Raw genomic sequence first — 11,394 nt, 5'->3', positions numbered from 1 at the left:
GCAAAGGCATTCATGTGCTTCTCAATCACACCCATGATCAGCCTTCGCTCTTCTTCAATAAGGGATCCCCCCAACTTGAATTTTCTTCCCCTGATGTCCACCTCGACCCATCCTTCAGCTGGGTGGGGCCTTCTCTCACTGGCAATGACCGCTCTCGCGATCCCTGACCCGCGAGGAGTGATCATGCCTTCCTCTTCTTCTTCAACTTGGGCTACCTGGGAGCCCCCCACCGCAGCGTTCTCCATCCTCTGAGCGCCTTGTGTCTCCCTGACCGCCAATCGCTCTTCGCGCACGCCTGGTCGTGGTTTTGTGGTGACATGGCACACACTTCTTTTTTGCTTCAAGCTGTTCTCATAACAGTGTCTTGCCTCAGCCTGATCCGACTTGATGGTTATCACGGCCCCTTCCATCGACGGCAGCTTCAACTTCATATGCCTTGTCGATGGTATTGCGCCCAGTCTATTGAGCGTTGGCCTCCCCAACAGGACATTGTACGCAGAAGGGGCGTTCACCACCAGGTACTTTATCTTTTCAGTGCGGGCTGTCGTTCCGTCAGTGAACGTCGTCCTCAGCTCGATGTATCCCCGCACTTCTACCTGATCCCCTGCAAACCCGTAGAGACAACCAGTATACGGTCTTAACTGATCAGGGGACAACTGTAGCTTGTTGAATGTTGGCCAGAACATGACATCCGCCGAGCTTCCTTGATCTATGAGTACTCTATGCACCCGTCTCCCTGCTGTGATGAGAGAAATGACCACAGGGTCGTTGTCGTGCGGGACAACGTCCCGTAGGTCAGCTTTCCTGAAGATAATGTCCACCTCAGGGTAATGACTCTCATTCACTGCATCTACCGCCATCACCGATCGAGTGTATCTCCTTCTTTGTGAAGCTGTGCATCCCCCACCAGAGAAGCCTCCAGCGATCGTCTGCACTTCCCCATGCACAGGGACTTCATGCTGTTGCTCTCCAGTTTGGGATCCTGACGCGCGATCACCCTGCGGCTCACGCAGGTAATCTGCTAGAAAACCAGACTTCACCAACTCTGCCAGTTGGTGTCCCAGCGCCAAACAGGAATGAAGTGTATGGCCAAAGGCCTGATGGAACTCACACCATTCATTCTTCTTCCTTCCGAGTACCTTGTCTGTCTTCTCTGGTACTCGTAGCCTTACTGCTACGGCAGGAAGGGCGATGAGATCCGCCAATCCCACCATGAAGTTGTATCTCGGGGGTGCGTTATTCTCCCTTGCACGCCCCTTGCTCTGGTCTTTGCCTGGTTCATAGGGACGAGGTTTTTCCCGCACCTTCTTCCCCTCTTTGGCCTCATGCACCCTTGCTTGCTGTGGTTTTCCTTGCCCTCCACGCGGTCTGGGTGGTGCAGCGCTTCCCCTCTTCTCAGAAACCTCTGTTTCTGCCACTATGTGCGCCACCGCACGTCGTCGGATCTCTGCAAAGGTGCTGGGATGGCTCCTGATGAGAGACTCGCTGAAAGGGCCAGGCAGCACTCCCTTCTTAAACGCGTGCACAAGCATATCTTCATCTTTGCTGGGTAGTCTAACCACTTGTGCCCCAAAGCGGTTGAGGTAGTCCTTCAGCGACTCCCCCTGGTATTGGCGCACGTCAAACAAGTCGTAGGACACCACTGCAGGTGCCTTGTTGACGATGTATTGTTCAGTGAAGAGCTTCGAGAACTGAGAGAAAGACGTGATATGCCCTTCTGGTAAACTCACGAACCACTCCATGGCGATTCCGCTCAATGTGCTCATGAACATCTTGCAGTACACAGCGTCTGAGCCCCCAGACAACATCATCTGGGTGTGGAATGCCGTCAGGTGCGCCTCCGGGTCTTCTACCCCCTTGAACGACGCTTTTACCCCTACCAGGTTGGGAGGCACCATGGTTCCCATGATCTCAGGGGAGAATGGCATGGGAAATGCCCTTGGAGGTGAGGGCTGCCTAGACACCCTTTCGTCAACAATGTGCTCCCTCTGCGCTTGCAGCGTCCTCCTCAACTCTTCGTTGACACGATTCAGCTCGTCGTTCCTGCTTTGCGACGCAGCCAACTCCGTCTGCATCCTTTCTTGTTCAACTTTCGACGCTGCAGCGTTATCCTGCAGCGTGCGCACCATTTCCAGGACCTGCGCCATTGTCACAGCTCCTTCGTCAGCGGATGGCGCAGGTGATGGTTGTCTGTTTCTAGGCATCTTCTCTCTCAAAGAAACTGATAACACTCTGGTGAGCTTTAAAACTGTGGTATATATGGGACAACGATTCACTCGTGCCCCACGGTGGGCGCCAAATGATCCTGCCGGCAACTCAAACGTGGAGGAATCGCTTCGTGGCACTCTCTGCCCTGTCTTCGCGACTGCGTCTCCTGAAGAATCACCCTCTGAACTTTCTCTCAGATGTCTTCAAAAGTGACCTGCCAAACACACAGACGGCGCCTCTAGCGGCCGTTTGCACTCCGACGATCAAGTTAGTCCAACAGAACCACCAGAAACTGGAAACTAGTAATGTGTGTGTGAGAAAAAACTTGCACTCTATTTTTCGTCTATCTTTTTTTCTCTCCCCCACTCTCACTCTGATTCTGCCTTTTATCTCTCTTTCCCTGCTTCTGGGCATAACATAATTCTGTTATGCTTTTCTGGCATGTGTCAGAACCCTGTCATGCTTTTCAGAGAAAGCGTACCTTCAGAATCAGCAATGGGGAGCGTGAGAGTCTGCGCATGTCTGCGCTTGGCTGCGCCTGTCTGTACCTTTAGCGGTACGGAGTGCTCTTTTGTCTGGACCGCACCCCTCTCAGATGATGACACGTGGAGGCCTGTAACTCATATCTAACCACACACGTGTCACTTACTGGAAGGGCTCTAGCGCCTCTCTTTGTCTGCCTAAGTTAAGCCCTTGCGGAGTAACTTAGGATGCTTCTCTTATCTGGGTAAATTGCATACTCTTAGGAGAACGTCGGGTGTGGCTGGTCTAGGCGCACTCACCAAACGTTACTCTCTGCGTAGGCGACTTACCCTTCAGGATGACACGCACGTAATGGGTTGAGGGAGTCACCAATCACTGACCGGTTTACTAGCTCCCTCAGGCCACTCTCGTGTATGATTCCCTGAGATGTGCTCATGCGGGGTCCATGCGTAACGCTCTCACTGGAAACCTTAGTCCCAGTTTAACTGCGTGTAACACGAGACCCCGATGACAGTACACCCGATGACTGATCAGTGTTTATTCGCTACTCGCGCTCTGCCTCCAGGCGCGAGTCTGGGAACTGGTCTGCTGGTGGTCACTTGGCTACTGACCACCGATCACCATTATGGGTGATCTATCCCCCGACCTCTCTGCCGCCTGATCTGTCGGTGGTCACTTGGTTACTGACCACCGATCACCTCTCTTGGCGATCGTCTCCCTACCTCTCTGCCACCTGGTCCACGTGTCACCCTGCGAGTGGTCCACGTGGTTCTCTGATGCTGACGTCATCGACTACCGATGACCGATCGGATCACCTACGTAGACGACATGGTGGTAACTTCGCGCAATAGAAGGCGACATACAACAGACCTGGAAGAGTTGTTTGCCACCATCTCAAAATATCGTCTCAAACTGAACCCTGAGAAATGTGTCTTTGGGGTTGAGGCAGGGAAGTTTTTAGGCTTCATGCTCACGAAAAGAGGAATTGAGGCAAACCCAGACAAGTACGCGGCCATCATCGCCATGAGGAGCCCGACATCAGTGAAGGAAGTGCAGCAACTGACAGGGGGAATGGCAGCATTATCGAGGTTTGTTTCTGCAGGGGGAGAGAAGGGGCACCCCTATTTCCAGTGCCTCAAAAGAAATAGTCGCTTTGCATGGACCGACGAATGTGAAGCGGCTTTCATAAAGTTGAAAGAGTACTTGGCGACGCCACCGGTCCTTTGCAAACCAGTAGCAGACGTGCCCCTCCGACTATACTTCGCGGTAAAAGAACGGGCTATCAGTTCTGTGCTGGTCCAGGAGCAGGACCAAGTGTAGAAGCCCATCTATTTCGTGAGCAAGGCTTTACAGGGCCCAGAAACGAGGTACCATTCACTGGAAAAGGCAACGTTGGTCGTGGTATTTTCGGCCAGGAGGCTCCGCCACTACTTCCACAGTTTCACAGTAGTGGTGATGACGAACCTCCCTATACAAAAGGTATTGCAGAAACCCGACGTAGCTGGGAGGATGGTTCACTGGGCGGTGGAGTTGTCAGAGTTTGACATCCAGTACGAGCCCCGAGGATCCATCAAAGGACAGGTATATGCGGATTTTGTGGCAGAGCTCTCGCCCGGAGGCGAACAAGAGGTGGAGTCGGGATCGCAGTGGTTGCTCTCGGTCGATGGCTCTTCCAATCAGCAAGGAAGTGGTGCGGTGATAGTCTTGGAGGGACCCAATGGTGTGCTGATTGAGCAAGCTCTGCGTTTCGCCTTTAAAGTGAGTAACAATCAGGCGGAGTACGAGGCGCTGATCGCAGGGATGCTCCTGGCTAAAGAGATGGATGCACAGAACCTCTTGGTGAAGAGTGATTCACAGCTGATCACGGGACAAGTATCGGGTGAGTTCCAAGAAAAAGACCCACAAATGGCGGCGTATTTAAGGTACGTCCAGCTGCTGAAGGCAGCATTTAGTGCTCTCGAGCTAATCCATGTCCCGCGAGAACAGAATGCCAGAGCTGACCTGCTTGCCAAGCTGGCCAGCTCAGGCAAGGGGGGCAGGCAGAGAACAGTAATTCAAGAGACGCTCAAAGCTCCGCGAAAATTCGTTGAAGATAACAGGGTGGATGTCCTCCATATTAGCACTGCGAGAGGGAGGCCAAGGAGTCATCGTTCCTTGACTCAAGATACAGTAAAGACACCCCATATCAGCACATACACGGACCCGCCCGAGGGAGGAAGGCATACGCATATATATGCTTTAGCCGAAGGAGACACCTGGATGACGCCATACAGAGGGTATCTGGCGGATGGGGTTCTCCCAGCGAAACCAGAGGAGGGCAAGAAGATTAAGAGGAATGCTGCAAGATATACCCTAGTGGACGGAGTATTGTTCAGACACGGGTTCACCCACCCCATCCTGACGTGCGTAAGCGGCGACGAGTGCACCAGGATAATGGCGGAGCTCCATGAAGGTATTTGTGGGAGCCACGTGGGGGGAAGGTCTTTAGCTTCTAAAGTGGTACGCGCAGATTTCTACTGGCCAACAGTGAAAGAGGATTGCGTGCGGCACGCCCAGCGTTGCAAGCAGTGTCAGAAGCACGCTGACTGGCACAAGGCGCCGCCAGAGGAGCTAAGATCCATATACAGCCCATGGCCTTTCCATAATTGGGGGATTGACATCCTAGGTCCATTCCCCCTGGCGATAAGGCAGATGAAATACCTAATCGTCGCCATTGAATACTTCATCAAGTGGATAGAGGCGGATCCTGTGGCCTAGATTACTGCGCACAAGGTGCAACACTTTTTTTGGAAGAACATTGTGTGTCGTTTTGGCGTGCCTAGGCGGCTGGTATCCGACAATGGCACCCAGTTCGCAAGCCAACAGTTGAGAAATCTGTGCGCAGAGGTAGGCATCAAGCAAGTGTTCGCATCAGTCGAACACCCCCAAGACTAATGAGCAAGTAGAGTCAGCAAATAGAGTTTTGCTGAGAGGACTAAAGAGAAGGCTAGAAAAAGCTAAAGGGGCGTGGGCGAAGGAAAAGTGCCAAGGATTGTATGGGCATACCATACCACGCCCCAATCTTCCACCATGGAGACGCCTTTCAGCCTAGTATATGGGTCAGATGCGATGATCCCAGTTGAGATTCACGAAAGCTCGCCGCGTTACCAGAATTTTGTGGCTGAAGAATCCAACGAAGAGAGGCGAGTGAACCTGGACTTACTGGACGAAGCCAGGGAAGAAGCAAGAATAAAGGCCGAGGCAGTGAAGAGAAGAGTGGAGCGACAGTATAGCTCCAAGGTGAAGCCCCGACATTTCCAGGTTGGCGACTTAGTTATGAGGAAGGCTCACCCATATGAGCTAGAGAACAAATTGTCTCCCAAATGGACCGGACCCTTCAGAATCACCGAGGCTAAGGGGAATGGCTCGTACAACCCAGAGACTTTGGAAGGGGGTCCCATTCCGCGCAGCTGGAATGCGGCCAATTTGAAATTTTATTTTAGTTGAATTATGAAGTGAACAGCAATGTAACAATATTATCAAAGGGGACACTCTTTTTCCCTCTCGGGGGTTTTTTAATGAGGTCACCCAAGTAAAAAAGAAGTTCAGAAAAACTTTGCCTCAATTTTTCTCTTCCCACTCGAAGTGTAAGATCAAGGGGGTAAAGAGATAAAAGACAAAGACTCAAAGTGGCGTCAGGCGTCGCCAAACGTAGGCGTCGCCAAGAAGGGGCATCGCCAAACGAAGGCATCGACCAAACGAGACGTTGCCAACAGGAGATGCCGCCAGGATGGAACATCGCCGAGATAAAGAGTCGCCAGCGTGTGGCATCGCCAAACGTAGGCATCGCCATATCGGAGTATAACTAGCCCCAACCTTGGTGTCTGAGACGCCCCATGCACGATACGACACTGTCATACAGGCCTCTCCGTGGGCGACGACACCAAAGCGCGATTTTGTCCCTAGTGTTAGACACGCAAAGGGCACCCAGAGCAGGTCTCCCTTTAAGCGTGGACACTCAGTACAGGTAAAATAAACCCTCCTAAACACAATGGAGGGAGTGCCGGAGGGAACGCGCACAGCATGGCAGAGGAAGCAAAAGTAGACGAGAGTATGCAAAAATAAAATGAGCGGCGCTTACAAAAAACCAAAATATGGCGCAAGTGTTAAGGTTACAGGTAAAGTTTGAGATAAATACGGATGAGACAAATGAGGCAAACATGTATATGCCCTACACTCGTATGAAAAGTGCAATCAGGCCACCTTTCAGTGGCCTCTGGAGTCTGAATGGGAGGAGGACGAAGCCCCGTTCTCGGTCCTCAACGCTTGGGCAAGCTGCGACCTCTGTTGCCGGTCTATCTTCGAACCTGCACCAAAGGAAACGTGCATGGTAAAGGCACCACAAGATAAGTCATGCAAAGATCTAGTAAAGATGAAGAATGGGAGGTTTTAAGGTAACCCCTCGTACTTATATATGTCTCCAAGGCTTCGGCGTTGTACTCCAAACTAATCAAAGCGGCAACGTCAAAGCCCCCCGCCCCAGCCAGAATCCGGCAAGCCACCTGTTCGTTCAAAGGTAGCCTCTTAAAAGGCTTGGACTTCAAGGCTCTCGTCTCCCTCACCCAGTACAGTGGAAAGCCGTCCAGGGCGGAAGGCACGAGATCAGAACAGGAAACCCTGAAAAATCTACCCTTCCACCCTGTGAAGGAGTGCTGGAAAGGGGTCAGGAGGACCCTGCCGGGAACGTTGCTAAAGGTCACCCAAAGGTTGTTCCTTTGCCTTTTCACCTCAAAGAAGTGAAGGAAGATATCCACAGAGGGTGCGCACCCCAGAAAGCCAAAGAGTACGTCGAAAGCTTTGACGAAAGTCCAGCTGTTAGGATACAACTGGGCTGGAGCAGCGTTAATCTCTGTCAGTAGTTCCCTCTCAAACCTGGAGAAGGGCAGGCGCACGCCGACACTCTTAAAAACCACCTGGTAGAAGTAGAAAAAGGGAACCCCATCGTTGGCCCGTTCGTCTCCGCACAGCGGTTCCCCTAAAGTGCAAGGGAGCACGGTGATATCGTCATCATGCCTCTTCGCGAAGGCACGATGATCGTAGGAGCACGGGTCCCCCTTGTGTTCCCTTATGGCCCTGGTAGAAAGTAAGCTGGAGCACTCGTCGAGGAGCTCGCGCGAGGCCCATGCATAAAGGTCCTTGGGGTTGACTCTAGGGGGAGGAGGATGGGTAGACATGTCGGTACAAAGTATAAGTGAAGGAGCTGGAAGGTCGAAGGAGAACGACGCGTTAGAAGTGCAGAAGAAAAACGCCAACCAGAAAGAACGCAGGAGGAACTCTTTGTGAGGAAGAGGAGCGGTGCAAGGAGGGTGCGTAAACACAGAGATGATGAGTCGTATCTATCCCAAGGGCGTCTCTGGGGCGGCAGGGGCACTTCACGAGTCAGGTTGCTCCACACTAGCGCTATTACTATGGCCTTGAAGCCATCTTTCTCTTCTCTTTATTACTACCCCGGATTATCGGGATTTGAGGCCTTACCACGGCGTCGCTCCCTCCGTGGTCTTTCCTACCCATGGGTATCGGGGAGCGACATTGTGATTGCCTTGCTCTTGTGACACTTCGCCTTGGCGACGCCCTAGCTGGACGACGCCTTGGCTTGGCGACGCCTTCACCTAGGCGACGCCTTACCTTGGCGACGCCCTGCCTCGGCGATGCTTGCCCTTGGCCTCTCCTCACCTAGGCGGCGCCTTATGTTGACTTTGACTTTGACTTTGTCAACGCCCGGGTACGGGACGGTACAGGAACATCCCATCAGCCATATGGGAAATGCCACGTGGATGGTGCAGGCGAGACCTTAAGCTTTCCGCCACGGCAAGTGTCACGCCCCCAGGCGTCGACCAGAGTCAAAGTCAAAGTCAATGCCAAGGCCAAAGTCAACAGGTTGACCGCACCAGGCATCGCCAAGACGCTGAAGGCGTCGCCAGTATAAGGCACCAACGGCGTCGCCTCCCCGATACCCACGGGTAGGAAAGACTGTGGAGGGAGACGAAATTGCCAGAACCCAAACAAGTCATCGGCGGCGTCGCCTCCCCGATACCCACAGGTAGGAAAGACTGTGGAGGGAGACGAGATCGCCAGAAGCCAAATGAGCCACCGGCAGGGTTACTCCCCGATACCCATGGGAAGGAAAGACCATGGAGGGAGCGACCCCATGGGGGGCTTCGAGCCTTCCCGGTGCTTGGCGTTTCTAGACACCCTGAGGACGATACGACGCTGCTGTAGTAGGCCTCTCTTTAGGCGTGGGCGCCAAGCACCAAGAATTAAGGGACATATCGCCTTGGTGTTTGAGACACTCCATGGACGGTACGGCGCTGTTAGACAAGCCTCTCCATGGGCGTGGGCACTGAAGTGCGACCTTGTCCCAAGTGTTTAGGACTAGAGCAGATCTCGACTTTTGCATTTGCAACAATGGCGGAGCGACCAGCGCCTTCACGAAGCAGAGGCCTCATAGATACGAAGGCTGAACAGGTTTTGAGGTGCACGTTAGAACTAAGGGGAAAAAGAAAGAGGAGAGAAGGCTACATTGTTATAGTTTTTTGGGTTATTAAACCTTAGATTGTAAATGAAAGAAGTATTAAACATATCAAAACACAATTTTAACACATGAAATTGTTTTCCAAAGATATCATAAGTGTTTCAATCAATTAATAGACTTTAGATTGTAAAAGAAGTACTAAACATATCAAAATACAATTTGAACAGATGAAATGGATTTTCAAAGGTATCATAAGTGTTTGATTCTATTAATAGACCTTAGATTGTAAAAAATATATTAAACATATGAAAAGACAATTTTAACACATGAAATTGTTTTTCAAAGATATTCATAAGTGTTTCAATCAATTAATAGGCTAGGATTGTTAATGAAATATTAAACATATGAAAACACAATTTTAACACATGAAATTGTTTTTCAAAGATATCATAAGTGTTTTCAATCAATTAATAGCGAAAAGAACAAGTTGCAAACATTTAGTTAAGTAATACGTTTGTTTTCAATAGTTAAGATACTTTTAAACTATTATTATACAGAACATTCACTTTCTTATAGTTTCCTAGGTTATAAAACCTTAGATTGTAAATGAAAGAAGTATTAAACATATCAAAACACAATTTTAACACATGAAATTGTTTTTCAAAGATATCATAAGTAGTTCAATCAATTAATAGACCTTAGATTGTAAAAGAAGTATTAAACATATAAGAATACAATTTGAACACATGAAACGGTTTTTCTAAGGTATCATATGTGTTTGAATCAATTAATAGACCTTAGATTGTAAAAAATATATTAAACATTTGAAAACACAATTTTAACACATGAAATTGTTTTTCAAAGATATTCATAAGTGTTTCAATCTATTAATAGACTAAGATTGTAAAAGAAATATTAAGCATATAAAAACACAATTTTAACACATGAAATTGGTTTTCAAAGATATCATAAGTGTTTTCAATCAATTAGTAGCGAAAAAAACAAGTTGCAAACATTTAGTTAAGTAATACGTTTGTTTTCAATAGTTAAGATACTTTTAAACTATTATTATACAGAACATTCACTTTCTTATAGTTTCCTAGGTTATAAAACCTTAGATTGTAAATGAAAGAAGTATTAAACATATCAAAATACAATTTGAACATATGAAACGGTTTTTCAAAGGTATCATAAGTGTTCGAATCTATTAATAGACCTTAGATTGTAAAAAATATATTAAACATATGAAAACACAATTTTAACACATGAAATTGTTTTTCAAAGATATTCATAAGTGTTTCAATCAATTAATAGGCTAGGATTGTAAATGAAATATTAAACATATGAAAACACAATTTTAACACATGAAATTGGTTTTCAAAGATATCATAAGTGTTTTCAATCAATTAATAGCGAAAAGAACAAGTTGCAAACATTTAGTTAAGTAATACGTTTGTTTTCAATAGTTAAGATACTTTTAAACTATTATTATACAGAACATTCACTTTCTTATAGTTTCCTAGGTTATAAAACCTTAGATTGTAAATGAAAGAAGTATTCAACATATCAAAACACAATTTTAACACATGAAATTGTTTTCCAAAGATATCATAAGTGTTTCAATCAATTAATAGACCTTAGATTGTAAAAGAAGTATTAAACATATCAAAATACAATTTGAACACATGAAATTATTTTTCAAAGATATTCATTCTTGCTTCTTTTTGTAGCAAAATACTTTAGTCATGGTTAGTATAATGAATATTGTACCGTCCCGGGGCGTTGACCTAATGTCAAAGTCAAATTCAACATATGGTGGGACCGCTTGGGGGCCCCAACGAAGGGAAGGTATGTCAACAGGTTGACCGCTTGGGGCATCGCCCAAGAAAGGCGTCGCCTCGCAAGGGCATCCCCCAAAAGAGGCGTCGCCAGGTAAAGAAACAATCAAGACTAAGATATCGACGGTGTTACCCCCCGATACCCATGGTAGGGAAGAACATGGAGGGGGCAACACCGTGAGGAAGCCTTGGGCTCCGATGGCTCGGAACAGCAATGAAGAGAACAAAAATGTGGCTTCAAAGCCATAAGTTCTAGTACCAGTAGCGAGCACAAACCGTAGTTGTTCCACTGCGCACCCACTGTGTGCACTAGACGATTAGGGCAACACAGTTTCAGTGATTAAGTATAGTTCT

Source organism: Phaseolus vulgaris, chromosome 7 (assembly GCF_051622355.1).
Source record: "Phaseolus vulgaris cultivar YP4 chromosome 7, ASM5162235v1, whole genome shotgun sequence".
NCBI classification, from domain to species: domain Eukaryota; kingdom Viridiplantae; phylum Streptophyta; class Magnoliopsida; order Fabales; family Fabaceae; genus Phaseolus; species Phaseolus vulgaris.
This window is presented reverse-complemented; position numbering follows the sequence as displayed.